General features: G+C 50.0%; 1 long non-coding RNA gene across 1 annotated transcript in view; it reads right to left on the bottom strand.

Annotated features, from left to right (window-relative positions):
- Positions 1 to 18,579, bottom strand: part of LOC140465139 (uncharacterized) — a 38,603-nt gene extending 20,024 nt beyond the window's left edge. Inside the window, exons 1-2 of the long non-coding RNA XR_011955111.1 lie at positions 18,375 to 18,579; positions 17,869 to 17,979 (exon numbers count right to left, since the gene is read on the bottom strand). This is a non-coding gene — a long non-coding RNA (uncharacterized lncRNA). The remainder of the gene's footprint in view (positions 1 to 17,868; positions 17,980 to 18,374) is intronic.
- Between the last annotated feature and the right edge of the window lie 6,833 nt (positions 18,580 to 25,412).

Here is a 25,412-nt window from a genome sequence, read left to right on the forward strand (position 1 = left end):
ACTGGAAGTATTTATTTAAAGTCACAATTATTTCCTTAGCTTTTAAGATGATGTATATTCCCATTTAAAGGAAGATGATACTTTGCTGTGAAGTGAAGGCTGAATCTGCTGTGATCATTTTGAGTCTGGCCATTTGCAGAGAAACACCTTTAAATTTAATCTCAAAGGAGCACTTTATTGTTTGAGGGCTTGGACTTCGGAGTAACCTAATTAAGATGTCACTGAGCAACTTCCCACTTGGTATATCGAGCAAAACATGAGGGAAATTCAACAGACCAGTTGACGAGAGATGGGCATATAGGTGACAGTCTTTAACCATTGTAACAATAAATTCAGAACCTGGTCAATCTCAGATTACTATGTATGATGTTATGTCATAAATAGATTAGATTCCCGACAGTGTGGAAACAATCCACACCGACCCTCCGGAGAGTAACCCACCCAGGCCAATTTCCCTCTGACTAATGTACCGAACACTACGGGCAATTGAGCATGACCAATCCACCTGACCTACACATCTTTGGACTGTGGGAGGAAACCGGAGCACCCGGAGGAAACCCACGCAGACACAGGGTGAATGTGCAAACACCACACAGACAGTCTCCTGACTGAGCCAGCACACCGCCCAAGTGTTTTAACAAAAACAGAAACAGTAAAACACTTCCTGAGAATTGATGCTGTCTTCCATCCTGTTTAACTAATAAATGGTATTGTTGTTGGAGTGAGGTCAATGGAAAATAAAGACCATGAAACCATAGGAAGGGTTAAAGCATGAAGACCACTGGGAATCTGTGGTCTGTGGAATGCAGGGGCAGGATGGGATAACCATAGTGGAACATTCTGACACCCATTAGCAGAGTAAGGTTAAGGCTGAAGGGTCACTATGGCCAGATGAGATAACACTAGGAATAAAGCAAGTTTCTCTGGTAAGTGTTATTATGACAGGATTGGGACCGGAAATATTTGGGACATGACATTAAAATATCTAACTAATAGTTAGTCGAGTCAGCTTGAGACAGGAGACTATTGTAATAGATGGAATAGCTAAATATCTATCATGACAGGTTAGTCTGCAATGGAAGATCACTGCAGCAGAGTTCGCAATAAATATCTAATCATGACATTAGAATAACATCAAGTAGAATGTACAACTAAAGAGGTAATGGGAACTAACATCACTGGTTTATTGTGGAGCTGGAGTGAGATACTTTGATTAAGATAGTTGGTCATGCTGACAAGCTCACAGAAACATGATCAAAAATGATATAAAAATCCACGGACCCTGAGGTTCGGGGGCATTCGAGAATCTGCTTTCTCAGTGTCACGGTTTTTTGTTTGCAAATAAAAGACTTATTTCTTGAAGAACTCTCTGCGTCTCCTGGTGGTTCTCTATAGTTTCTCCACAACACTACCTGACCCAGTAATGCAGGGCCCTGGTCTCTGTCTCCGTTTCTCTCTCTCAGTCTCTCACTTATGCACGCACGAACGCGCACACAGTTACTGAGGGACAGTGAATGACAGAATAATAGAAGCATTTTCAAATATTAAAGCTCCATTAAACAATCCTGGGATGGGTTGATGGGGACAGTGTAGGGGGAGCTTTACTCTGTATCTAACCCTGTTCCGACCCTACCCTGGGAAGGGTTGATGGTGATACAGAAAAGGGAGCTTTACTGTGTATCTAACCCCATCCTGTCCCTGCCCTGGGAGGGGTTGATAGGGAAAGTGCAGGAGGATCGTTATTTTGGAACATAGGAACAGGAGGAGGCCATTCAGCCCCTCGAGCCTGTTCCATCATTCAATGAGATCATGACTAATCTGTGGCCTAACTCCACATTCCTTCCTTTGGCCCATATCCCTCAATATCTTCACTGAATAAACATGTATCTCTCTCTGATTTAACCTCAACGACTGATCCAGCATCCACTGCTGTTTGTGGAAGAGAGTCCCAAACCTCTCCCACCCTGTGTGTGTCAAAGTGCTTCCTACCATCTCTCCTGAACACTCTGGGCCCTCATTCTCAGACTCTGTTCCCTCTTGGTCTAGCATCTCCAACCTGTGGGAATCGTTGATCTTGATTGATCCTGTCTCATTCTGTTTATTCCTTGAAGGCTTTGATCAGATCACCCCTTAGCTTTTTCAATTCTGGAGGAAAACGGCCTCATTTGTCCAGTCTCCCCTCAGAATGTAATCCCTGAGCTCCAGGATCATTCTTGTAAACCTCCTTTGTGCTCCCTCTCTGTACTCCAACCTGATACCCACACACTTGCTGACACTGAACTCCATCTAACACAGCTTTGCCCATTCACCCAATCTATCGATATCCCTTTGTAATGTTAAGGTACCATCTGCACTGTCTACAATGCTGCCTAACTTTGTATCTCACCCCATGCTGTCCCGATCCTGTGTGTGCAGAGGGATCTATACTCTGTATCTAACCCCATGCTGCACATGTGCTGGGAGTATTCGATGCAGACAGTGTGGAGGGAGATTTACTCTGTATCTAGCCCCATGTTGTCCCTATCCTGGGAATGAATATACCATTGGGTCAGAGACAGGAGACATGATAGAGATTAATGAGACTTTCAGACTGGAGGGAGCTCCAGGCACATACAAGTTGGGAACTGTTTTCAGTAAAAGGTAATTGATCCCAGGTCACTGCTGAGTGTAAGAATCTGATACCTTTCCCTCACTATCCCCCTCCAATCCCTGGGAAGATCTGCTCCCACACCATGTTCCATCCTAACTGCTGACTGTGTTCGATACATTAATACATTGGGGATGGACGGGGGTGATTTTAAACCTGGGATCTTGCTGTGTAACTTGCCTTCAAAATGCTCTCACATTCCCTTTCAAGTAATCTTTTCCTTCTTTTATCCCGATGAACTTTTGTTGGGAAAGCTGCAACGTGAAGATCCAAAATGTTCAGGCCGAGGGAAGCCTTGGCCAAGCTCCAGAGGGAGACGTGGTTCTGAGGCCTGATCGACAGGCTGCACCCCGTGGGGGCCGACATGGATTGTGTGTTTATTTACCCCGAGGTTTAATCTCCTCTGGGGTTCCTGGGCTTTAGGGGCATCTGGTTAACTGGCTACTGTCAGATTGCGGCCCTGTCATTTTTAAAGCAGGTTTGAAGCCTGGTGTTAAAGTATGTCATTTACATAAATGATTTGGATGCGAGCATAAGAGGTACAGTTAGTAGGTTTGCAGATGACACCAAAATTGGAGGTGTAGTGAACAGTGAACAGGGTTACCTCAGATTACAACAGGATCTGGACCAGATGGGCCAATGGGCTGAGAAGTGGCAGATGGAGATTAATTCAGATAAATGTGAGGCGCTACATTTTGGGAAAGCAAATCTTAGCAGGACTTATACACTTAATGGTAAGGTCCTAGGGAGTGTTGCTGAACAAAGAGACCTTGGAGTCCAGGTGCATACCTCCTTGAAAGTGAAGTCGCAGGTAGGTAGAATAGTGAAGAAGGTGTTTGGTATGCTTTCCTTTATTGGTCAGAGTATTGAGTACAGGAGTTGGGAGGTCATGTTGCAGCTGTACAGGACATTGGTTAGGCCACTGTTGGAATATTGCGTGCAGTTCTGGTCTCCTTCCAATCGGAAAGATGTTGTGAAACTTGAAAGGGTTGAAAGATTTACAAGGATGTTGCCAGGGTTGGAGGATTTGAGCTACAGGGAGAGGCTGAACAGGCTGGGGCTGTTTTCCCTGGAGCATCGGAGGCTGAGGGATGACCTTATAGAGGTTTACAAAATTATGAGGAGCATGGATAGGATAAATAGACATAGTATTGTCCCTGGGGTCGGGGAGTCCAAAACTAGAGGGCATAGGTTTAGGGTGAGAGGGGAAAGATATAAAAGAGACCTAAGGGGCAACATTTTCACGCAGAGGGTGGTACGTGTATGGAATGAGCTGCCAGAGGATGTGGTGGAGGCTGGTACAATTGCAACATTGAAAAGGCATTTGGATGGGTATATGAATAGGAAGGGTTTGGAGGGATATGGGCCGGGTGATGGCAGGTGGGACTAGATTGGGTTGGGATATCTGGTCGGTATGGACGGGTTGGACCGAAGGGTCTGTTTCCGTTCTGTACATCTCTTTGACTCCACGTCCATCCCCAGGATCTGAGAGGGGGAATTAAAACCCAAATGATGTGACACTCTCTAAAGACTTGTCATAATGTCAGAGTAATATTGGTTACAGAGAGGGTAGGGTGAGAAAATACAACAGTGAGAGAAAGAGAGTGAGAGAGAGATTTGAAAAATTGAGAGAGCAGGGGAAACAGAAGGGGAGAGAGAGGGAGAGGTGTGTTGAGATTGTGAAATTCTGCAATGTTTGATTCTGGGGTGACAGGAAATAATTAAACTGAAGCAGCATCACAGAGGGGGAAAATGGTCAGAGTAATTAGCTGCTGCTGCATTGTTGCATGTGGGATCTTGCTGTGCACCAGCTGCCCCAATGCCGTCATTGCAAGCAGTGAGTGTTTTAATCAGGTAACCTGGTATCTCAAAGTTTCTCCAAAGCTTTGGAATGAAAACTCAGCTCATCACCCGATATGTTTGTGTTTGGATGTCGCTGGGAAATTGTCTATGTCACAGAGAGAGGGGGAAACCTGGGATCTTGCTGTGCTATCTCTCTGTAATAATTTTCCTCCTTTGCTTTTCAATGAATGCTGTCTCTTTCCTCCCAAGGGATCTTGCTGGCCACTTGAAGATTCAAAGAGAGAAACTTTGGGATCAGGAGACCTTTGAACAAGAGCTTTCTCCAGAGGGGACACGGGCCTGAGGCCTGAGGCCTAGTCGACAGGCTGCACCCCGTGGGGGCCCACGTGAGTTGTGTGTTAATTTACCCCGAGGTTTAATCTCCTCTGGGGGACCCTGGGTTTTAGGGGCCTCTGGGTAACTGGCTCCTGTCAGATTGCAGCCCTGTCATTTTTAAACAGATTTGAAGCCTGGAGTTAAAGTAACTGGGGCCCTGGGATTTGACACAAACACATCAATCCCCAGTGAGTGTCTGACAGACAGGACTCCCCAAGGAGGGAAGTAAAACCTTAAATGAGAAACTTTCTCCAAAGACTTCTTCTAATATCAGAATAATGCTACATGTGGGATCTTGCTGTGTCTCAAACTACCTGCAGAGTGGCCTACGTTGCAACCAGGGTGATCAAATGTGATAATCGCACAGTAAAGACACAGGTTCGCTAATTCCCCAGGTATCTGGGAGGGGATCTCTCTCTCTCTCGGTCTTTCTTTGGTTGATTTTTCAAACAAATAAAACCGTCCCACACACAGAAATCCACAGCCTCCTGTCGGATGTAAAGTGGGATTTGAGCACATTGTGGAGCACGAAGGGGACTACCCTGTGGGATTGCACTGTGCATCAATAGCCCACCCTGTGACGTGTCGTCATTTTAATGGGGAGGGGTGTGGAGGACAGGATGTGGGAATCCAGGCAGGGAGAGACAGACAGAGAGAGAGACTCATGATCAGAAACTGGATTTGTAAAGTGCTGGTATTATTGGGATCTTGCTGTGTGAAAATTACATGGGGGGGCATTTTGCTTGTGGAGTGGTTGATATGGGGAGGGGTTGTTGCTGGGGGATGGCACTAGTTCTCGCAGGGGGTAAAGATGAGGAAATACCCAGGTATGCCACACCCGGCTCCCTGTTGGATCTTGCTGTGCGCCCCTCAGCCTGCAGATTGCCCCTTACACATCACAGGAGTCTGTCCAAAGGGCCCAGGCTCCGTTTGCTGATGGTCTGATAGTGGGTGGGGTGTATCATCCCTCCTTTCCCCAGCCCAGACCCCCCACCACCTCTCCTCCCCCTCCCTCCACAATGTGATAGTGAGGGGGCTAATGTCTACAGGACAGGGCGGGGAGATGGGAACACACTTTAAATGGGAGGGAGGGAGGGGAGGGGAGGGCATTTCAATCAGAACAAAGGGGAATGGAGAGAGACACAGAGACACAAATCCATTCTCGAGAACAAGAGGAATCTAAGCAGAGATGGAGAGGGGGATAGGGACAGGGAGAGAGAGGTGGGGGAGAAGAGAGAGAATGAGAGAGGGAAACAGATGGGAAGGAGTGAAGGAGAAAGAGAGACAGTGTGAGGGAAGGAGGGAGAGAGGGAGAGAAGCAGCTGGAGGGGGCAGGTTAAACACGGAGGGAGGGACAAGATCCAGGCTCTGAGACCAACTCCCTTCCATCGAGTCTCAGAATATAAACCCTTGGGGTGGGGTTGGGGGTCTCAGTCAGAAAGCATTGACCCCCTGGGTCCCAGTGAAATCTGTTCCCATTCTCTGGGTTTAAAACCAGGGGGAAGTGCTGATAAAATCGGGAGCTTTGGGAAGTCACTCAGTGATGGGATTTTGTTTGTTTTTCTTGTTTTTTGATTCAAAAGATCTTGGCTCGGATTTAATCAACTTCCATCTCCCTCTCTCCCTCCCTCACACTGCCAACCCTAGGATTTTCTCTCTTTCTGTGTCTGTCTCCATTTCTCTGTCCCTAATCTTGTTTGTGTTCTCTCCCCACCTCGGTCTCTGTCCCTCTCTCTATCTGTCTGTATGCCCCCAGCCCTCCCTCCCTGTCCTCCTGTCCCTAAGGGAGATTTGGACTCAGTATCGTGTGGTATTGCACATATCATTAACACAGTGGGATCTTGCTGTTCCCTGGGACTCCTGTTGTTGTCCAAACTGTGGGTGTGGGTGTGGGTGGGGGGAAATAACGCCCCTTTCTCAGGGTGGAGTGGGGCAGGGGGGAAGCCTGGGGACTGGGATCTTGCTGTGCATGAAGACACACACAGTCGAATGGCCGGTAAGTCTCTGCACATACTCCCTGTGCCCCCCCCCCAGCCCAGGGCCTGGGACACAGTGAGGGGTGGGGGTGGTGAGGGAGGGTGGGGGAATTGTACACAATGGAGACACAGAGGGGGCTTTTATACAGAGATGGGGGAAGTATGGGCAGAGGGGACAGTGGGGTGGGTAGGGGGTAAATGAAGGTGCACAAAAGGAAGAGGGGCAATTAGATTGGGGAAGGAGGGGAAAATAGGGGGGGCTGGAAAATTCCAGGGGGGTGGAAAATTGTGGGTGTGGTCACAAATTAGCCGAAGATGGGGGGCTGTGGGGTTACAGAGGAAGGGGGTGGTAAATGTAGGGGAAACAGAATATTGGGGGGCAATATTTGGTGGGGGTGTGGATTGGAAAGGGAAATAAATGGGGATGGGCTGGAAACCCCCCCGAAGTGGGGGAGAGACTGAACATGGGGGTATTGGGAATTGTGGTCAGGAATATAATTGGCGGGGGGGGGGGGCAGCACAATAGAGTGAAAATGTGATGGGGGGGAGGTTTATGTAAAGTCCCTGTCTCAGGGAGTGAGGGGCAGTGAAGCAGTCCCTCAAAAGGTCACTGAGTGTCTGCACGTGCTCACTGTGTCCCCCCAACATAAAGGGGTGGGTGGGGGAGGGGGTGCTGCCAAATTAGGAACAGACGTAACATCCAGGGGTGGGGACAAAACTTTGGGAGGGCAAATAATTAGGGGGAATCCTTATGGAAAACTAGGGAGCAGGGGGTGTCAGGTAAAACCCCTTTGAGTGAGATTGGGGCATGGGGTGGGGGGGGGGAGGAAGAAGTGACGAAATTGCTGGAGAGTGGGATCTTCCTCTGCCCATCCACGGTCAGTCAAAAGGCCAGTGAGTGTCTGCACATGCTCACTGTGTGGGGAGGCGGTGGGCTATCAGTGAGGAGCGGTCTCTGCCAGAACGGGGACTCAGTCAGGGGCCATTCAGGGGCAAATCCCAGGGGGGCAGGACACTGGGCCGTTAATAGAAGGGGGGATCGACACGATGGGCTGAATATCCTCCTCCTGGACTGTGAGCCATCAGGGATTCTGGTCTCAGTCAGTCCCCACAGGCTCCTGTACCCCCTGGACGGGTATTGGGGGAGGTCCATGAGGAGGGTATATCGGACACAGAGGGGCTTTTATATACGTAGGGGGACGTTCAGAGGGCAGGAACAAGGAGGGAGGGGGCCAGAGAAAGACGGATGGGCCAAAAAACAGAATGGAAAGGGAGTGGAACAACGGAGAGAGGGACCGACAGGAGAGGGAGGGAGTGGGGAGGGAGGGAGTGGGGAGGGAGGTAGAGGGAATGGGGAGGGAGGATGAGGGAATGGGAGGATGGGGAGGGAGAGGGAGGGTGAGGGAAGACCAAGGGGGGAGAGAGGACGAGGGGGAAGGAGGACGAAGGGTGAGGGAGGACGAAGAGGGGAGGGAGGGGGAGGGAGGACGAAGAGGGGAGGGAGGGGGAGGGAGGACGAAGGGGGGAGGGAGGGGGAGGGAGGATGGGGGGAGGGGGAGGAGGGAGAGGGGGAGGGGGAGGGAGGATGGGGTGGGAGGGGGATTGAGGGTGAGGGGGAAGGAGGATAGGGTGGGAGGGTGAGGGGGAGGGAGGACGAAGGGGTGGAACAGGTCAGGGTGGGGGAAATGAGGGCGAAGGGGGTGAGGACAGGTAGAGGGTCCCACCTGGTTGGACAATGGGAGGAATGAATCCAGTTGGTGGGAGAGAGCAGGGGAAGGGAGGGGGAGGGAGGTTATTTGAAATTGGAGAACTCCGTGTTGAATCCTCTGGGCTGGAGGTTTCCCAGGAGGGGGATGAGATGTTGTTCCTCCAATTTGAGGTGTGGTTCGTTGTGGCAATGCAGGAGGTCGAGGATGGTCATGTTGGGGGGGGAAGTGAACTGGGCGGTGACTGGGGGGTCTGGTCAGCCCCTCTGGGCCCGGTGTGATGCTCAGTGAACCGTTCCCTAAGTTTCCATTGGGTCTTCCTGATGGAGAGAAGCCCACACCGGGAGCACCTGATGCTGGAAACACGGTTGGAGGAGAGGCAGGTGAACCTCTGTCTCCCCTGGAAGAAGGGTTTGGGGGCCCGGGATGGAGCTGAGGGGGCTGGGGGTGTAACAGCAGGGTTTGTATCTTTTCCAGTGACAGGGGAAGGTACCTGGGGGTTTGGGGAGTGAGAGTGATACAAACCCAAGGAGTGTCAAAGGGAACGGTCCTTGTGGAAGGCAGAGAGGGGTGGGGGAAGGGAAGAGGGTCTTGCTGGGAAAGCAAATTCCTGATCCCAAAACAAAGGTCCCATTGATTCCGAGCTCTGGTCCTGGATTATAACACTGACCAGGGCAGGGGGGTGTGTTTTGACATTGGGACAGGGGCTAGGGAGATGCTCACTGCAGAATCCTCCCCATTCACCTGGTTCTGGTTGTTATCTCAGTGTTCGGGTTATTCCAGTTATATTCAGGGAGAACCCTCAGGATTTGATGGGAACGGGTCAGGACGGGTGGGGACAGAGGGGGACAGGTGGGGTCAGGTGACAGGTGATTCTGATGGGGACAGATGTGGACTGGTGGGAATGGAGGGGGAAGGAGTGGGACTGGTGATGACAGATGGGGACTGACAGGAACTGATAGGGACAGATGGGGACAGATGGGGACAGATGATTCAGTTGGCGACTGGTGGTGAGATGATGACTAATGGCGACAGAGGAGACTGGTGGGAACAGATGGGAGCAAAGGGGGACTGAATGGGAATAATGGCGACAGATGATGACTGGTGGCGACAGATGGGGAGAGATTGGGACTGGTTGCAACAGATGGGGAGAGTGGGGGGGTGGAGAAAGTGAGGGGGGGGAAAAGAGTGAGAGGGGGGAAAAGAGAGGGATTGGTGGCGACTGACAGGGACAGAGAGGGACTGATGAGGATAGAATGGGAATAATGGGGACTGGTGGGGACAGAGGGAGACTGCAGGGACTGGCGGGGCGAGGTGGGGAGAGAAGGGGACAGAGGGAGACAGATGGTTCTTGTGGCAACTGATGGGGAGAGAAGGAGACAGGAGGGGGACAAATTGTTCTGATAGGGACTGGTAGGGGCACATGGGGAATGGGGGGACTGATGGGACTGATCGGGGACTGGTGGGGAAAAATGGAGACTGGTGGGGGATTGGTGGGGACACATTGGGACTGGTGGGACCTGTGGGGACACGGAGGCTGGTGGGGTCTGATGATTCTGATGGGGTCAGATGCGGATTGGTGGGGACACAGGACAGAGGGGAACAGAGGGGAACAGGTGGGGACTGGGGGAAACGGTGGGGAAAGATGGGGACTGGACAAGGGACGAACGGTAGTGGGTGGGGACTGAATTAAACAGATGAGGTCTGCTGGGGAATGATGGGGACAGAAGGGGGCAGGTGAGGGGTGGGGGGGGGTTCGATGGGGACGGGGGAGACGGTGGGAGGAGGGGTGATGATGGGGGGGACAATTAGGGGAGGGGGAACAATGGAGGCTGAGGAATGATGGGGAGCGAGGGGATGATTGGGAGGGGGAGATAATGGGGGGGGATAATGGGGTGGGATAATGGGGGGGGCGACGGGGGGTGGAAGGCGATGGGGGGAAGGCGACGGGGGTGGGGGAAGGAGACGGGGGGGGGAGGAGACGGGGGGGGAAGGAGACGGGGGGGAAGGAGACGGGGGGGAAGGAGACGGGGGGGAAGGAGACGGGGGGGAAGGAGACGGGGGGGGAAGGAGACGTGGGGGGGGAGGAGACGGGGGGGGAGGAGACGGGGGGGGGGAAGGAGACGGGGGGGGGGAAGGAGACGGGGGGGGAAGGAGACGGGGGGGGAAGGAGACGGGGGGGGGAAGGAGACGGGGGGGGGAAGGAGACGGGGGGGGGAAGGAGACGGGGGGGGAAGGAGACGGGGGGGGAAGGAGACGGGGGGGGAAGGAGACGGGGGGGGAAAGGAGACGGGGGGGGAAAGGAGACGGGGGGGGAAGGAGACGGGGGGGGGAAGGAGACGGGGGGGGGAAGGAGACGGGGGGGGAAGGAGACGGGGGGGGAAGGAGACGGGGGGGGGGAAGGAGACGGGGGGGGGAAGGAGACGGGGGGGGAAGGAGACGGGGGGGGAAGGAGACGGGGGGGGAAGGAGACGGGGGGAAGGAGACGGGGGGGAAGGAGACGGTGGGGAAGGAGACGGGGGGGAAGGAGACGGGGGGAAGGAGACGGGGGGAAGGAGACGGGGGGGGGGAAGGAGACGGGGGGGGAAAGGAGACGGGGGGGGAAAGGAGACGGGGGGCAGGAGACGGGGGGGGAAGGAGACGGGGGGGAAGGAGACGGGGGGGAAGGAGACGGGGGGGAAGGAGACGGGGGGGAAGGAGACGGGGGGGAAGGAGACGGGGGGGGGAGAGATTAGGGCGGAAGAGGGCGGTTTGGAATGACTGAACAAAGTACAGTAAGAGGCAGGTTTGGGAGGGAAGGTTTAAAGTGAGTGGAGGAGGTGACAGTGATAGAGAGGTTTGGAGTGTTTGGAGGAGGTGACAGTGATAGGGAAGTTTGGAGTGTTTGGAGGAGGTGACAGTGGTAGGGAGGGTTGGAGTGTGTGGAGGAGGTGACAGTGATAGGGAGGGTTGGAGTGTTTGGAGGAGGTGACAGTGATAGGGAGGGTTGGAGTGTTTGGAGGAGGTGACAGTGGTAGGGAGGGTTGGAGTGTCTGGGGGAGGTGACAGTGATAGGGAGGGTTGGAGTGTTTGGAGGAGGTGACAGTGATAGGGAGGGTTGGAGTGTTTGGAGGAGGTGACAGTGATAGGGAGGGTTGGAGTGTTTGGAGAAGGTGACAGTGGTAGGGAGGGTTGGAGTGTCTGGGGGAGGTGACAGTGATAGGGAGGGATGGAGTGTGTGGAGGAGGTGACAGTGATAGGGAGGGTTGGAGTGTGTGGAGGAGGTGACAGTGATAGGGAGGGTTGGAGTGTTTGAAGGAGGTGACAGTGATAGGGAGGGATGGAGTGTGTGGAGGAGGTGACAGTGATAGGGAGGGACGGAGTGTTTGGAGGAGGTGACAGTGATAGGGAGGGTTGGAGTGTCTGGAGGAGGTGACAGTGATAGGGAGGGATGGAGTGTGTGGAGGAGGTGACAGTGGTAGGGAGGGATGGAGTGTTTGGAGGAGGTGACAGTGATAGGGAAGATTGGCCTGTTTGGAGGAGGTGACAGTGATAGGGAGGGATAGTGTGATTCGAGGAGGTGACAGTGATACGGAGGGTTGGAGTATATTGAGGAGGTTACAGTGAGAGGGAGGGTTGATGTTAGTGGAGGAGGTGACAGTGATAGGGAGGGTTGGAATGTTTGAGGAGGTGACAGTGATAGGGAGAGATGGAGTGTTTGAGGAGGTGACAGTGATAGGGAGGGCTGGAGTGTTTGGAGGAGGTGACAGTGAAAGGGAGGGTTGAAGTGTCTGGAGGAGGTGACAGTGATAGGGAAGGATGGACTGTGTGGAGGAGGTGACAGTGATAGGGAGGGATGGAGTGTTAGGAGGTGGTGACAGTGATAGGGAGGGTTTGAGTGTCCGGAGGAGGTGACAGCGATAGGGAGGGTTGGAGTGTTAGGAGGTGGTGACAGTGATAGGGAGGGTTGGAGTGTTTGGGGGAGGTGACAGTGATAGGGAGGGTTGGAGTGTTTGGGGGAGGTGACAGTGATAGGGAGGGTTGGAGTGTTTGGGGGAGGTGACAGTGATAGGGAGGGTTGGAGTGTGTGGAGGAGGTGACAGTGATAGGGAGGGTTGGAGTGTTTGGGGGAGGTGACAGTGATAGGGAGGGTTGGAGTGTGTGGAGGAGGTGACAGTGATAGGGATGGAGTGTATGTAGGAAGTGACAGTGATAGGGAGGGTTGGGTTGTTTGGAGGAGGTAACTGTGGTAGGGAGGGTTGGAGTGACTGGAGGAAGTGACAGTGATAGGGAGGGTTGGAGTGACTGGAGGAGGTGACAGCGATAGGGAGGGTTGGAGTGTGTGGAGGAGGTGACAGCGATAGGGAGGGATGGAGTGATTCGAGGAGGTGACAGAGATACGGAGGGTTGGAGTGATTCGAGGAGGTGACAGAGATACGGAGGGTTGGAGTGATTCGAGGAGGTGACAGAGATACGGAGGGTTGGAGTATATGGAGGAGGTTACAGTGAGAGGGAGGGTTGATGTTACTGGAGGAGTGGACAGTGATAGGGAGGGTTGGAGTGGTTGGAGGAGGTGACAGTGATAGGGAGGGTTGGAGTGTTTGGAGGAGGTGACAGTGATAGGGAGGGTTGGAGTGTTTGGAGGAGGTGACAGTAATAGGGAGTGTTGGCGTGTTTGGAGGAGGTGACAGTAATAGGGAGGGTTGGCGTGTTTGGAGGAGGTGACAGTAATAGGGAGGGTTGGCGTGTTTGGAGGAGGTGACAATGATAGGGAGGGAGTGTTTGGAGGAAGTGACAGTGAAAGGGAGGGTTGGAGTGTTTGGAGGAGGTGACAGTGATAGGGAGGGTTGGAGTGTTTGGAGGAGGTGAGAGTGATAGGGAGGGTTGGAGTACTTGGAGGAGGTGACAGTGATAGGGAGGGTTGGAGTGTTTGGAGGAGGTGACAGTGATCTGGAGGTTTGGAGTGTTTGGAGGAGGTGACAGTGATAGGGAGGGATGGAGTGATTCGAGGAGGTGACAGTGATATGGAGGGTTGGAGTATACTGAGGAAGTTACAGTGAGAGGCAGGGTTGATGTATCTGGAGGAGGTGACAGTGATATGGAGGGATGGAGTGTTTGGAGGAGGTGACAGTGATCAGGAGGGTTGGCGTATTTGGAGGAGGTGACAGTGATTGAAAGGGTTGGAGTGTTTGGAGGAGGTGACAGCGATAGGGAGGTTTGGAGTGTTAGGAGGTGGTGACAGTGATAGGGAGGGTTGGAGTGTTTGGAGGAGGTGACAGTGATAGGGAGGGTTGGAGTGTTTGGAGGAGGTGACAGTGATAGGGAGGGATGGAGCATCTGGAGGAGGTGACAGAGATAGGGAGGGTTGGAGTGTGTGGAGGAGGTGACAGTGGTAGGGAGGGTTGGAGCGTCTGGAGGAGGTGACAGTGATAGGGAGGGTTGGAGTGTTAGGAGGTGGTGACAGTGATAGGGAGGGATGGAGCGTCTGGAGGAGGTGACAGTGATAGGGAGGGTTGGAGTGTGTGGAGGAGGTGACAGTGATAGGGAGGGATGGAGTGTTAGGAGGTGGTGACAGTGATAGGGAGGGATGGAGCGTCTGGAGGAGGTGACAGTGATAGGGAGGGATGGAGCGTCTGGAGGAGGTGATAGTGATAGGGAGGGTTGGAGTGTGTGGAGGAGGTGACAGTGATAGGGGAGGTTACACTGTCTGGATGAGGTGACAGTGATCGGGAGGGTTGGAGGTTTGGAGGAGGTGACAGTAATAGGGAGGGTTGGAGTGGTTGGAGGAGGTGACAGTGATAGGGAGGGTTGGATTGTTTGGAGGAGGCGACAGTGATAGTGGGGTTTGAGTGTTTGGAGGAGGCGACAGTGATAGGGATGGAGTGTTTTTAGGAAGTGACAGTGATAGGGAAGGTTACAGTGTCTGGAGGAGGTGACAGTGGTAGGGAGGGTTGGAGTATACAGAGAAGGTGATAGTGAATGGGAGGGTTGGAGTGTCTGGAGGAGGTGACAGTGATAGGGAGGATTGGCCTGTTTGGAGGAAGTGACAGTGATAGGGAGGGTTGGAGTATTTGGAGGAAGTGACAGTGATAGGGAGGGTTGGAGTGTTTGGAGGAGGTGACAGTGATAGGGAGGGTTGGAGTGTGTGGAGGAGGTGACAGTGATAGGGAGGGTTGGCCTGTTTGGAGGAGGTGACAGTGATAGGGAGGGATGGAGTGTTTGGAGGAGGTGACAGTAATAGGGAGGGTTGGCGTGTTTGGAGGAAGTGACAGTGATAGGGAGGGTTGGAGTGTTTGGAGGAGGTGACAGTGATAGGGAGGGTTGGAGTGTTTGGAGGAGGTGAGAGTGATAGGGAGGGTTGGTGTGTTTGGAGGAGGTGACAGTGATAGGGAGGGTTGGAGTGTTTGGAGGAGGTGAGAGTGATAGGGAGGGTTGGAGTACTTGGAGGAGGTGACAGTGATAGGGAGGGTTGGAGTGTTTGGAGGAGGTGACAGTGATAGGGAGGATTGGCCTGTTTGGAGGAAGTGACAGTGATAGGGAGGGATGGAGTGTTTGGAGGAGGTGACAGTGATAGGGAGGATTGGCCTGTTTGGAGGAAGTGACAGTGATAGGGAGGTTTGGAGTGTTTGGAGGAGGTGACAGTGATAGGGAGGGATGGATTATCTGGAGGAGGTGACAGTGAGAGGGAGGGATGGAGTGATTCGAGAAGGTGACAGCGATATTGAGGGTTGGAGTATATTGAGGAGGTTACAGTGAGAGGGAGGGTTGATGTTACTGGAGGAGTGGTCAGTGATAGGGAGGGTTGGAGTGGTTGGAGGAGGTGACAGTGATAGGGAGGGTTGGAGTGTCTGGAGGAGGTGACAGTGATTGGGATGGTGTGTTTGGAGGAGGTGACAGTGATAGGGAGGGTTGGAGTGTTTGGAGGAGGTGACAGTGATAGGGTGGGTTGGAATGTCTGGAGGAGGTGACAGTGATAGGGATGGAGTATATGGAGGAGGTGTCAGTGATAGGGATGGTTGGAGTGTTTAGAGGAGGTGACAGTGATTGGGATGGTGTGTTTGGAGGAGGTGACAGTGATAGGGAGGGTTGGAGTGTTTGGAGGAGGTGACAGTGATAGGGAGGGTTGGAGTGTGTGGAGGAGGTGACAGTGATAGGGAGGGTTGGCCTGTTTGGAGGAGGTGACAGTGATAGGGAGGGATGGAGTGTTTGGAGGAGGTGACAGTAATAGGGAGGGTTGGCGTGTTTGGAGGAAGTGACAGTGATAGGGAGGGTTGGAGTGTTTGGAGGAGGTGACAGTGATAGGGAGGGTTGGAGTGTTTGGAGGAGGTGAGAGTGATAGGGAGGGTTGGTGTGTTTGGAGGAGGTGACAGTGATAGGGAGGGTTGGAGTGTTTGGAGGAGGTGAGAGTGATAGGGAGGGTTGGAGTACTTGGAGGAGGTGACAGTGATAGGGAGGGTTGGAGTGTTTGGAGGAGGTGACAGTGATAGGGAGGATTGGCCTGTTTGGAGGAAGTGACAGTGATAGGGAGGGATGGAGTGTTTGGAGGAGGTGACAGTGATAGGGAGGATTGGCCTGTTTGGAGGAAGTGACAGTGATAGGGAGGTTTGGAGTGTTTGGAGGAGGTGACAGTGATAGGGAGGGATGGATTATCTGGAGGAGGTGACAGTGAGAGGGAGGGATGGAGTGATTCGAGAAGGTGACAGCGATATTGAGGGTTGGAGTATATTGAGGAGGTTACAGTGAGAGGGAGGGTTGATGTTACTGGAGGAGTGGTCAGTGATAGGGAGGGTTGGAGTGGTTGGAGGAGGTGACAGTGATAGGGAGGGTTGGAGTGTCTGGAGGAGGTGACAGTGATTGGGATGGTGTGTTTGGAGGAGGTGACAGTGATAGGGAGGGTTGGAGTGTTTGGAGGAGGTGACAGTGATAGGGTGGGTTGGAATGTCTGGAGGAGGTGACAGTGATAGGGATGGAGTATATGGAGGAGGTGTCAGTGATAGGGATGGTTGGAGTGTTTAGAGGAGGTGACAGTGATTGGGATGGTGTGTTTGGAGGAGGTGACAGTGATAGGGAGGGTTGGAGTGTTTGGAGGAGGTGACAGTGATAGGGAGGGTTGGAGTGTTTGGAGGAGGTGACAGTGAGAGGGAGGGTTGGAGTGGTTGGAGGAGGTGACAGTGATAGGGAGGGTTGGAGTGTCTGGGGGAGGTGACAGTGATAGGGAGGGTTGGAGTGGTTGGAGGAGGTGACAGTGATAGGGAGGGTTGGAGTGTTTGGAGGAGGTGACAGTGATAGGGAGGGTTGGAGTGTTTGGAGGAGGTGACAGTGATAGGGAGGGTTGGAGTGTCTGGGGAGGTGACAGTGATAGGGAGTGATGGAGTGTGTGGAGGAGGTGACAGTGATAGGGAGGGTTGGAGTGTTTGGAGGAGGTGACAGTGCTTGGGAGGGTTGGAGTGTTTGGAGGAGGTGACAGTGATAGGGAGGGTTGGAGTGTGTGGAGGAGGTGACAGTGCTCGGGATGGTTGGAGTGTTTGGAGGAGGTGACAGTGATAGGGAGGGTTGGAGTGTTTGGAGGAGGTGACAGTGATAGGGAGGGTTGGAGTGTCTGGGGGAGGTGACAGTGATAGGGAGGGTTGGAGTGTGTGGAGGAGGTGACAGTGCTCGGGATGGTTGGAGTGTTTGGAGGAGGTGACAGTGATAGGGAGGGTTGGAGTGTCTGGGGGAGGTGACAGTGATAGGGAGGGATGGAGTGTGTGGAGGAGGTGACAGTGCTCGGGATGGTTGGAGTGTTTGGAGGAGGTGACAGTGCTTGGGAGGGTTGGAGTGTTTGTCGGAGGTGACAGTGATAGGGAGGGATGGAGTGTTTGGTGGAGGTGACAGTAATAGGGAAGGTTACAGTGGCTGGAGGAGTTTAAACAGATCGGGACGGCTGTGATGTTCCCCCAAGGTGAAATACATAGGGAGGGCTGTTCAGACAGTAGAATATGAAAGCCTCTGGAGGAGGCTGGGTGGTATGAGCAGGGAAGGGAATAGTGTGTGTGAGAGGGAGCATAAAGTGAGTCTGAGTGATGTTTGTGAGGGAGGCCACACATACGAGTGGAATAAATTAACAGCACATACCTCAGGGACCTGCAGTGATGAAACCCTCATTTGAACATGACTGGAAGAATAACAGTAAACTGTCACAGAAAGTCAAAACACTCATTATTAAAGGTAGTGCAGGTTGGACAATGGCAAAGAGATTGTCATGAAGGACAGGGATGAAACAGAATAATGCATGGGTATGCATTCAGATCCACAGTAAGGGGATCATACCAGGGCCTATCCAATCAACCACAGCAAAACAAGTTAACTATTGAATTATAGATGAATGTTCAAAAACATTCACCTCTGAATCAATGTGATTGTACTTCAATGTAAACTCCCTGGCTGAAGCTTGTAGCTGAGAAGTTAGCACAGGACTGGCATCAAACACTTCGTTTTCATGAATTCCACTTCTCTGTAAAATGAGATGACAAAAGAAACATGTTGAGAGACATTCAGAATAAACCAGCCCTTGGCTTGAATGTTAAATATCCACCTATTGAAGGAGTTTCCAAAATCTACCACCATCAGTTGAGGACGGGAATTGATCAAATGATTTGAGAGAATTAGTATTTTAATGACAAGGTTATGTTGTAGAGATGACCTGAGAGATTTGATAGATGCTTCAAATTTTAAGATATTTATCTAACCGCTAATTGTGTTCTTCCAAAGATTATTTGGATAGCAGAAGATTGGAATACAGGAAAGAGAAACTTATTAATGAACAGAATTAATCTTCTGTGTTAGTCTCCTCAATGGCGGAGTACCTACCCAGCATTCCCCGCGATGGTGAATACCCTCTATACTCACTACAGGCGAGGGCGGCGCAGCCGCAGTGCCCGGTCTGTCTCCGTGGGAAACGGGAAAAGACGCGCTTTTCCAGACGGCAAGGCTGCAGGAGCTGGACAGAGGGATTCGGACCGAGAATAAACCCTTCCAGAGAGAAGCGAGCACCTTGAAAAATAACGTGTGGTTAAATGTTTTGCAATTTCGAGGTGAAAATCCGCCATCTTGGCCGGGACCGTGGACGCATGCGCACACGGATATGTGACGTCACGGGGCGGGGCCTGAGGGTGATTCATGCAGATGCTGAAAATCTGAGACTGGAGTCACAGAAATGTCCAACATGGAAACAGACCCTTCGGTCCAACCCGTCCATACCGACCTGATATCCCAACCCAATCTAGTCCCACCTACCAGCACCCGGCCCATATCCCTCCAAACCTTCTTATTCATATACACATCCAAATTCCTTTTAAATGTTGTAATTGTACCAGCCTCCACCACTTCCTCTGGCAGCTCATTCCATACACGTACCACCCTCTGTGTGAAAATATTGCCCCTTAGGTCTCTTTTATATCTTTCCCCTCGCACCCTAAACCTATGCCCTCGAGTTCTGGATACCCCCACCCCAGGGAAAAATCTTTGTCTGTTTATCCTATCCATGCCCCTAATGATTTTGTAAACCTCTGTCAGGTCATCCCTCAACCTCCGCCACTCCAGGGAAAACAGCCCCAGCCTGTTCAGCTTCTCCCTCTTGCTCAAATCCTCCAATCCTGGCAACAGCCTTGTAAATCTTTTGTGAACGCTTTCAAGTTTCATAACATCTTTCCAATAGGAAGGAGACCAGAATTGAACACAATATTCCAACAGTGGCCTAACTGATGTCATATACAGCCACAACATAACCTCCCAACTCCTGTAATCAATACTCTGACCAATAAAGGAAAGCATACCAAACGCCTTCTTCACTATCCTATTAATCTGCGACTCCACTTTCAAGGAGCTATGAACCTGCACTCCAAGGTCTCTTTGTTCAGCAACACTCCCTTGGACCTTACCATTAAGTATATAAGTCCTGCTAAGATTTGCTTTCCCAAAATCTAGAACCTTGCATTTATCTGAATTAAACTCCATCTGCCATTTCTCAGCCCATTGGCCCATCTGGTCAAGATCCTGTTGTAATCTGAGGTAACCTTCTTCTCTGTCCTCTACACCTCTAATTTTGGTGTCATCTGCAAACTTACTAACTGTGCCTCACATCCAAATCAAATCAGAAAGTGCTGGAGGAAGTCAGTGGGTCTGGCAGGAGATGTGGACAGAGAAACAGAGTGAACCATTTCAGTTCTGTGTGCATCTTCTTCAGAACCCATTGCCCGGGTGGTGCAGTGTCCTGGGCATTAGCTTTATAACAGCTTCACCCTCAGGTGATCTCTGAAACAAACAGCAGTCTACTTGAACCCCTGGAGTTTTCTGCAGGTGACATTTTTAACCAACCTGTTCAGACGTGTCATGTCCCACTTGTGAAGGAGGTGGGCCTTGAGAATCCAGGCCTTGTTAGTTCGAGGGGAGTCCCTCAGGGTGGAGTCTCAGGGTCAACCATCTTCAGCTGCTTCGTCAATCACTTTCCCTTCAGAAGTGGGGATGTTGGTTAACGATTGGACAATATTCAACATCATTTTCAACTGCTCCGATACTGATGTAGCACATATCCATATGTTCAGGTTGTAAGTTTGCTCGCTGAGCTGGTAGGTTTGTTCTCATTGAGAACAATCTTACAACCTGAACCTCAACCTGAGCTAAACATTTTCTCAAACACAACACATCCATATGTAGCAAGACCTGGTCAGCATCTAGAATCTGCACAAATGGTAAGTAACAGCTGTATCACATCCGTGCCTGGCAAAGCCCATCTTCAACAAGAGAATATCTGAGTATCCCTTGTTGACATTCCACAGCAATATCATTGTTGAATCCTCCATGAACAGCATTCCGGGGGTGTAATATTGATGAGAAACTGAACAGGAGTAGCCATGCAATTGATACAAGATCAGGGCAGAGGCAAAACAATCTTACAGCACTCAACTCACCTCCTGCCTGCCCACCTTACAAGACATAAGTCAGGTGTGATATGGAATCCTCTCCACTTGCCTGGTTGAATGCTGCTTCAACAACACAAGAAGCTCATCAACAGGTGGGACAAAACAGCACTCTTGATTGCCAACAACCTTCCCCATTCCCTTTCTTCCCCATTGATATACAGTCACAGCAAATCTCTTGTGTAATATTCTTCTGGATAGGGGGCTGTGCTGTCCATCAGTTGGCAAGGTACATCCCACAACATGTTTGCACCTCAGGACATACATTGTCTCATGTATGTTGTAACAACAACCTGATTTATTCAGGAAGGTTCCTTTTTGCTTTTGATGGGGATTTTTGCATCTTTTGATGTGATAGGATCATTTGTTTGGGTGCGGTATAGAATAGAGGAACAATGTCTTTTTGAAATTGGATTTGTTTGTTCTGAGATTTTACCCTGTATGGACTGTGATAATGTTTGAAGATAATTTCACAGAGAAAAAGACTGAAAGAATTGAAGATGAGTGAGTCAAATCAAACATGAAATAAAGATCCAACAGAGTCACTTAATTCATTTGGACATAAAAGGAATGTGTTTATCTGGTATGTCTGTCAGCAAAGATTTCAAAAAAACATTGTGAGTGGTAAAGAGACACACACACACACACACACACACACAAGAGTGTGAGTGTTCCACTGAACTGACTGCAGAAATTATTTAACATTATCGAGTTAACATTCTTTAAAAATCCACAGACAGAGAAGCCATAAATATGTTGTGTTTATGGAAAAGGATTCAACAGATCATCCAACTTGGAGATATCTGAGGAGATCAGCACCATGGAAATGTCTGGATTGTGAGAAGGATTGCAAATCCCAGACCAGCTGGAGACTCATCGACACAGACATTCTGGGGAGAGACTGTTCACCTGCTCTATGTGTTGGGAGGGATTTACTCTGTCATCCAGCTTCATGTAACACCAGTGGGTTCACACTGACAAGAGAACTTTCCCCTGATTGTGGGAAAAAAAGAAACTTTAAGATGTGTAAAGGTCTTAAATTTAATGGTCATAATTTAACATCAACCCGTTCCCATGGGGGAGAAGGTATTCAGCTGTTCCACGTGTGGGAAGGTATTCACTTGGGGATCCAGCCTAATGTCAGACAAACGTCTTCATCATCGGGAGAGAAGCGTTGTCTGCTCTGTTTGGGAATGAATAAACTTCCCAATTCAGCCTAATGTCAACTGTTGAGTTGACTCTGGAGAGAGACTAATCATCTGCTCTGTGTGTGAGAAGGGATTTATTAAATCAGCAAAGCCTCAAATACACAAGTGTGGCCATACTAGAGAGAGAGAGAGAGAGAGAGACTGTCTGCCTGCACTGAGTGTAGGAAGGGACTCACTTAGTCATCTGGACTCAGTGAGCACCAACACATTCCCACCTTTTCCCTGCTCCTTGTGTGGGAAGGGGTTCTCTCAGTTCTCCAATCTCAGCAGCTATGGCTTTGTTCACATCAATGAGAGAACATGTCAATGCGCTGACTGTGAGAAGAGCTTTATGAGTAGTAATGATTTGATGAAACACCAACAAACACATTGTGGGAAGAAGCCGTTCACCTGCACTGTGTGTAGCGAGGGATTCAATTATTCATCCCCACACGTGACACTCCAGTTTAGCTGAGTTGGTTGTATTGTTGGTTTACAGAGCAGTGTGATGTGAACAGCGTGGGTTCGGTTCCCATTGCCAGTTTAAGATTACCATGAAGGACACTCGTTCTCAAATTCTTCCCTTGCCTGAGGTCTGAGGGCCCTCTGGTCAAATCACCATGAGTTGCTTCTCTCTGTAATGAAGAGATCAGCCCCTATGGTCTGGGAAGACTATGGTGACACACACACACATTCCAGTGGGGTAACATGTGATCGTATTCTGCTGTTATTGTATCCAGAATTGGACTGTGTTCATTCTGTCGGCAGTGGTTCACTTCATTGGATGTGAATTGTCTTTTTAATTGAACTGGTGTTTAATTATTCAGGTAGCAATCACATCAAAAACACAGTTTTTACCCACTGATTTCTCTCCCGTGAGATGAGACCGATAGATGTCCATTTCCTTCCCTGTTCTTGGGTCCTTTATTCATTACTAAGGCTTGATTTGTATTTATAAATGTATTTTCACACATTCAGGATTTCTGAATGTGCTTCATAGCAACTGAAGTCCTTGTGAGGTGGAGTCACAAGGCCCAGGTCTCCCACTTAGAATTTAATGGCACCTGCATGAATTCTCCAATTATTGTTGCCCTACATCAATTCCTTCCATTTAGTTATTCCCTGATACACATCTTCCACGTACGGATGCCCTGCTGATTTTTTTTCATTTACCGATGCTTGCAACATTTCTTATTTTTATTGAATCCCTGTCCCCTATTCCCCAATTTCGACAGGCTCTACTCCAATTTTCCAATATATTGGCACTCCCACCAATTTTCTAATGTAACGGCACTGTGCACCAATCTCCCATTTATTGTTTCCACCAAATCTCCCATTTTCTCATATCCCTGTACTAATCCTTCCATTTACTGATGCCCGAGCCCGATTCTACCATTTAAGGGTGCGCTACTCTAATTCTCCCATTTACTGTCGCCATTGCACCAATTCTCTAATTTAGCTCCACTGTGCACCAGGTCTCTCATTTACTGAGGTCCCACACCAATTCTCCAATTCAGTGTTGCTGAGCACCATTTTCCCCAATTACTGACATCCTGAACAAGTTCTCCATTCAGTGTTGCCTTACACCAATCCTCATACTGACTGATGCCCTCGCCCAATTTAGGGGTGCGCTACTCTAAATCTCCCAAGAGGTAATGTCCTGCCCCAATTCTCCCATTTAGTGCAACACAGCACGACTCACCCATTCAGTGCTGAACTGCACTAATTAACCATTATCTGAAGCCCAGTTGCAAATTCTCACATTTCCATAATCACTTTCCCAGTTTTTTTTTCATTTAGTAGTTTCTTGCAATGATTCTCCAATTTCGTGGAGCTCTGCCAGAATTCTTAAATTTGGGCGTGGACAAGTTGGACTGAGGAATCTGTTTCCGTGCTGTACATCTCTAAGGCTGTAATTAGTGCTCTACTTCCCTGCACCAATTCTCCCATTTCCCAATCCTGCACTAATTCGGGAATTTCACCAACTCTCCCATTGACGTTATCCTGCCCCAGTCCTCCCATTTAGAATTTAATAGCATCTGCATGAATTCTCCAATTATTGTTATCCTGTATCAATTCCTTCCATTTAATTGTTCCCTGATACACTTCTTCCACATACGGATGTCTTGCTGAATTGTTTTCATTCAGTAATGCACTGAACTGAATCTCCAATTTCCCGATTCTTGCAACATTTCTTCTTTTTATTGATTCTCTGGCCCCTATTCCCCAATTTAGACAAACTGTGCTCCACTTTTCTAATATATTGACACTCCCACCAATTTTCTAATGTAATGGCACTATGCACGGAATCTCCCATTTATTGATTCCCACCAAATCTCCCATTTACTCATACCCCTGTACTAATCCTTCCATTGACTGATGGCCTAGCTGATTCTACCATTTAAGGGTGCGCTACCCTAATTCTCCCATTTCCTGTTGCCATGCACCCATTCTCTAATTGAGCTCCACTGTGCACCAGGTCTTCCATTCAGTATTTCCCTGCAAAAATTCTCTCATTTAGTAGTCTGCTGCCAGAATTCTCTAATCTTGCGATTCTTGCATGAAATCTCCAAATTACCGATCCTACACATATCTTCCCTTTATTGGTGAACTGCACCAACTCCCTCATTTTGTGGTGCACTGTATTGCATCTGGACCACTAATCCTTTGCAACATTGGTCCTATTTACTGATTCACTGCCCGTGTCCTCCCATTTGCTCCAATTCCCGAAGTTATCAGCACCCTGTACAGGTCTCTCTTTTACTGATGCCCCACACCAATTCTCCAATTCAGTGTTGCTGAGCACCACTTTCCTAAATTACTGAAGTCCGGAACAAGTTCTCCACTCAGTGTTGCCTTACACCAATCCTCATCCTGACTGATGTCCTCGAACAATTTAGGGGTGTCCAACTCTCAATCTCCCATCAAGTATTGTCCTGCCCGAATTCTCCCATTTAGTGTTACACTGCCCCAATTCTCCCATTCACTGATGCCCTGTTACATTTCTCACATTTCGATCAGCCCTTCCCCAATTCTCCAGTAAGTAGTTCCTTGCAATGATTCTCCAATTTATTTGAGCGCTGCCAGAATTCTTTAATTGTGGCATGGACAAGTTGGACCGAAGGATCTGTTTCTGTGTTGTAAATCTCTATGATTGTATGACTCTATTTATGGCTATTTCCCCCATTTCCGTATCCTGCACACATCCTGGAACTGCACCAATTCTCCCACTTCGAATTTAAATGGCACCTGCATGAATTCTCCAATTAATGATGCCCTGCATTTTTTTTTTCATTTCGTGATGCACTGATCTGAATCTCCAGTTAACTGATACTTGTAACACTTCTTTTTTCTAAAGGTAGAAGACAGAGGGTGGTGGGGGAGGGTTGCTTTTCAGACTGGAGGCCTGTGACCAGTGGTGTGTCACAAGGATCGGTGCTGGGTCCACTGTTGTTTTGTCATTTATATAAATGATTTGGATGTGACCATAGGACGAATGGTTAGTAAGTTTGCAGATGACAGTAAAATTGGAGGTCTCGAGGACAGTGAAGATGATTATCTCAGATTACAACAGGATCTCGATCAGATGGGCCACTGGGCTGAGGAGTGGCAGATGAAGATTAATTTAGGTAAGTCTGAAGTGCTGCATTTTGGAGAAGCAAAAGAGAGCAGGACTTACACACTGAATGACAAGGTAGGAGGGATGTTGTGAAACAAATAGACCTGGAGTGCTTTTTCATAGATTGTTGAAGGTGGACTAACATTTCGATAGGATGGTGAAG

The sequence above is a fragment of the Chiloscyllium punctatum genome, chromosome 41, assembly GCF_047496795.1.
Source record: "Chiloscyllium punctatum isolate Juve2018m chromosome 41, sChiPun1.3, whole genome shotgun sequence".
In the NCBI taxonomy this organism is placed as follows: domain Eukaryota; kingdom Metazoa; phylum Chordata; class Chondrichthyes; order Orectolobiformes; family Hemiscylliidae; genus Chiloscyllium; species Chiloscyllium punctatum.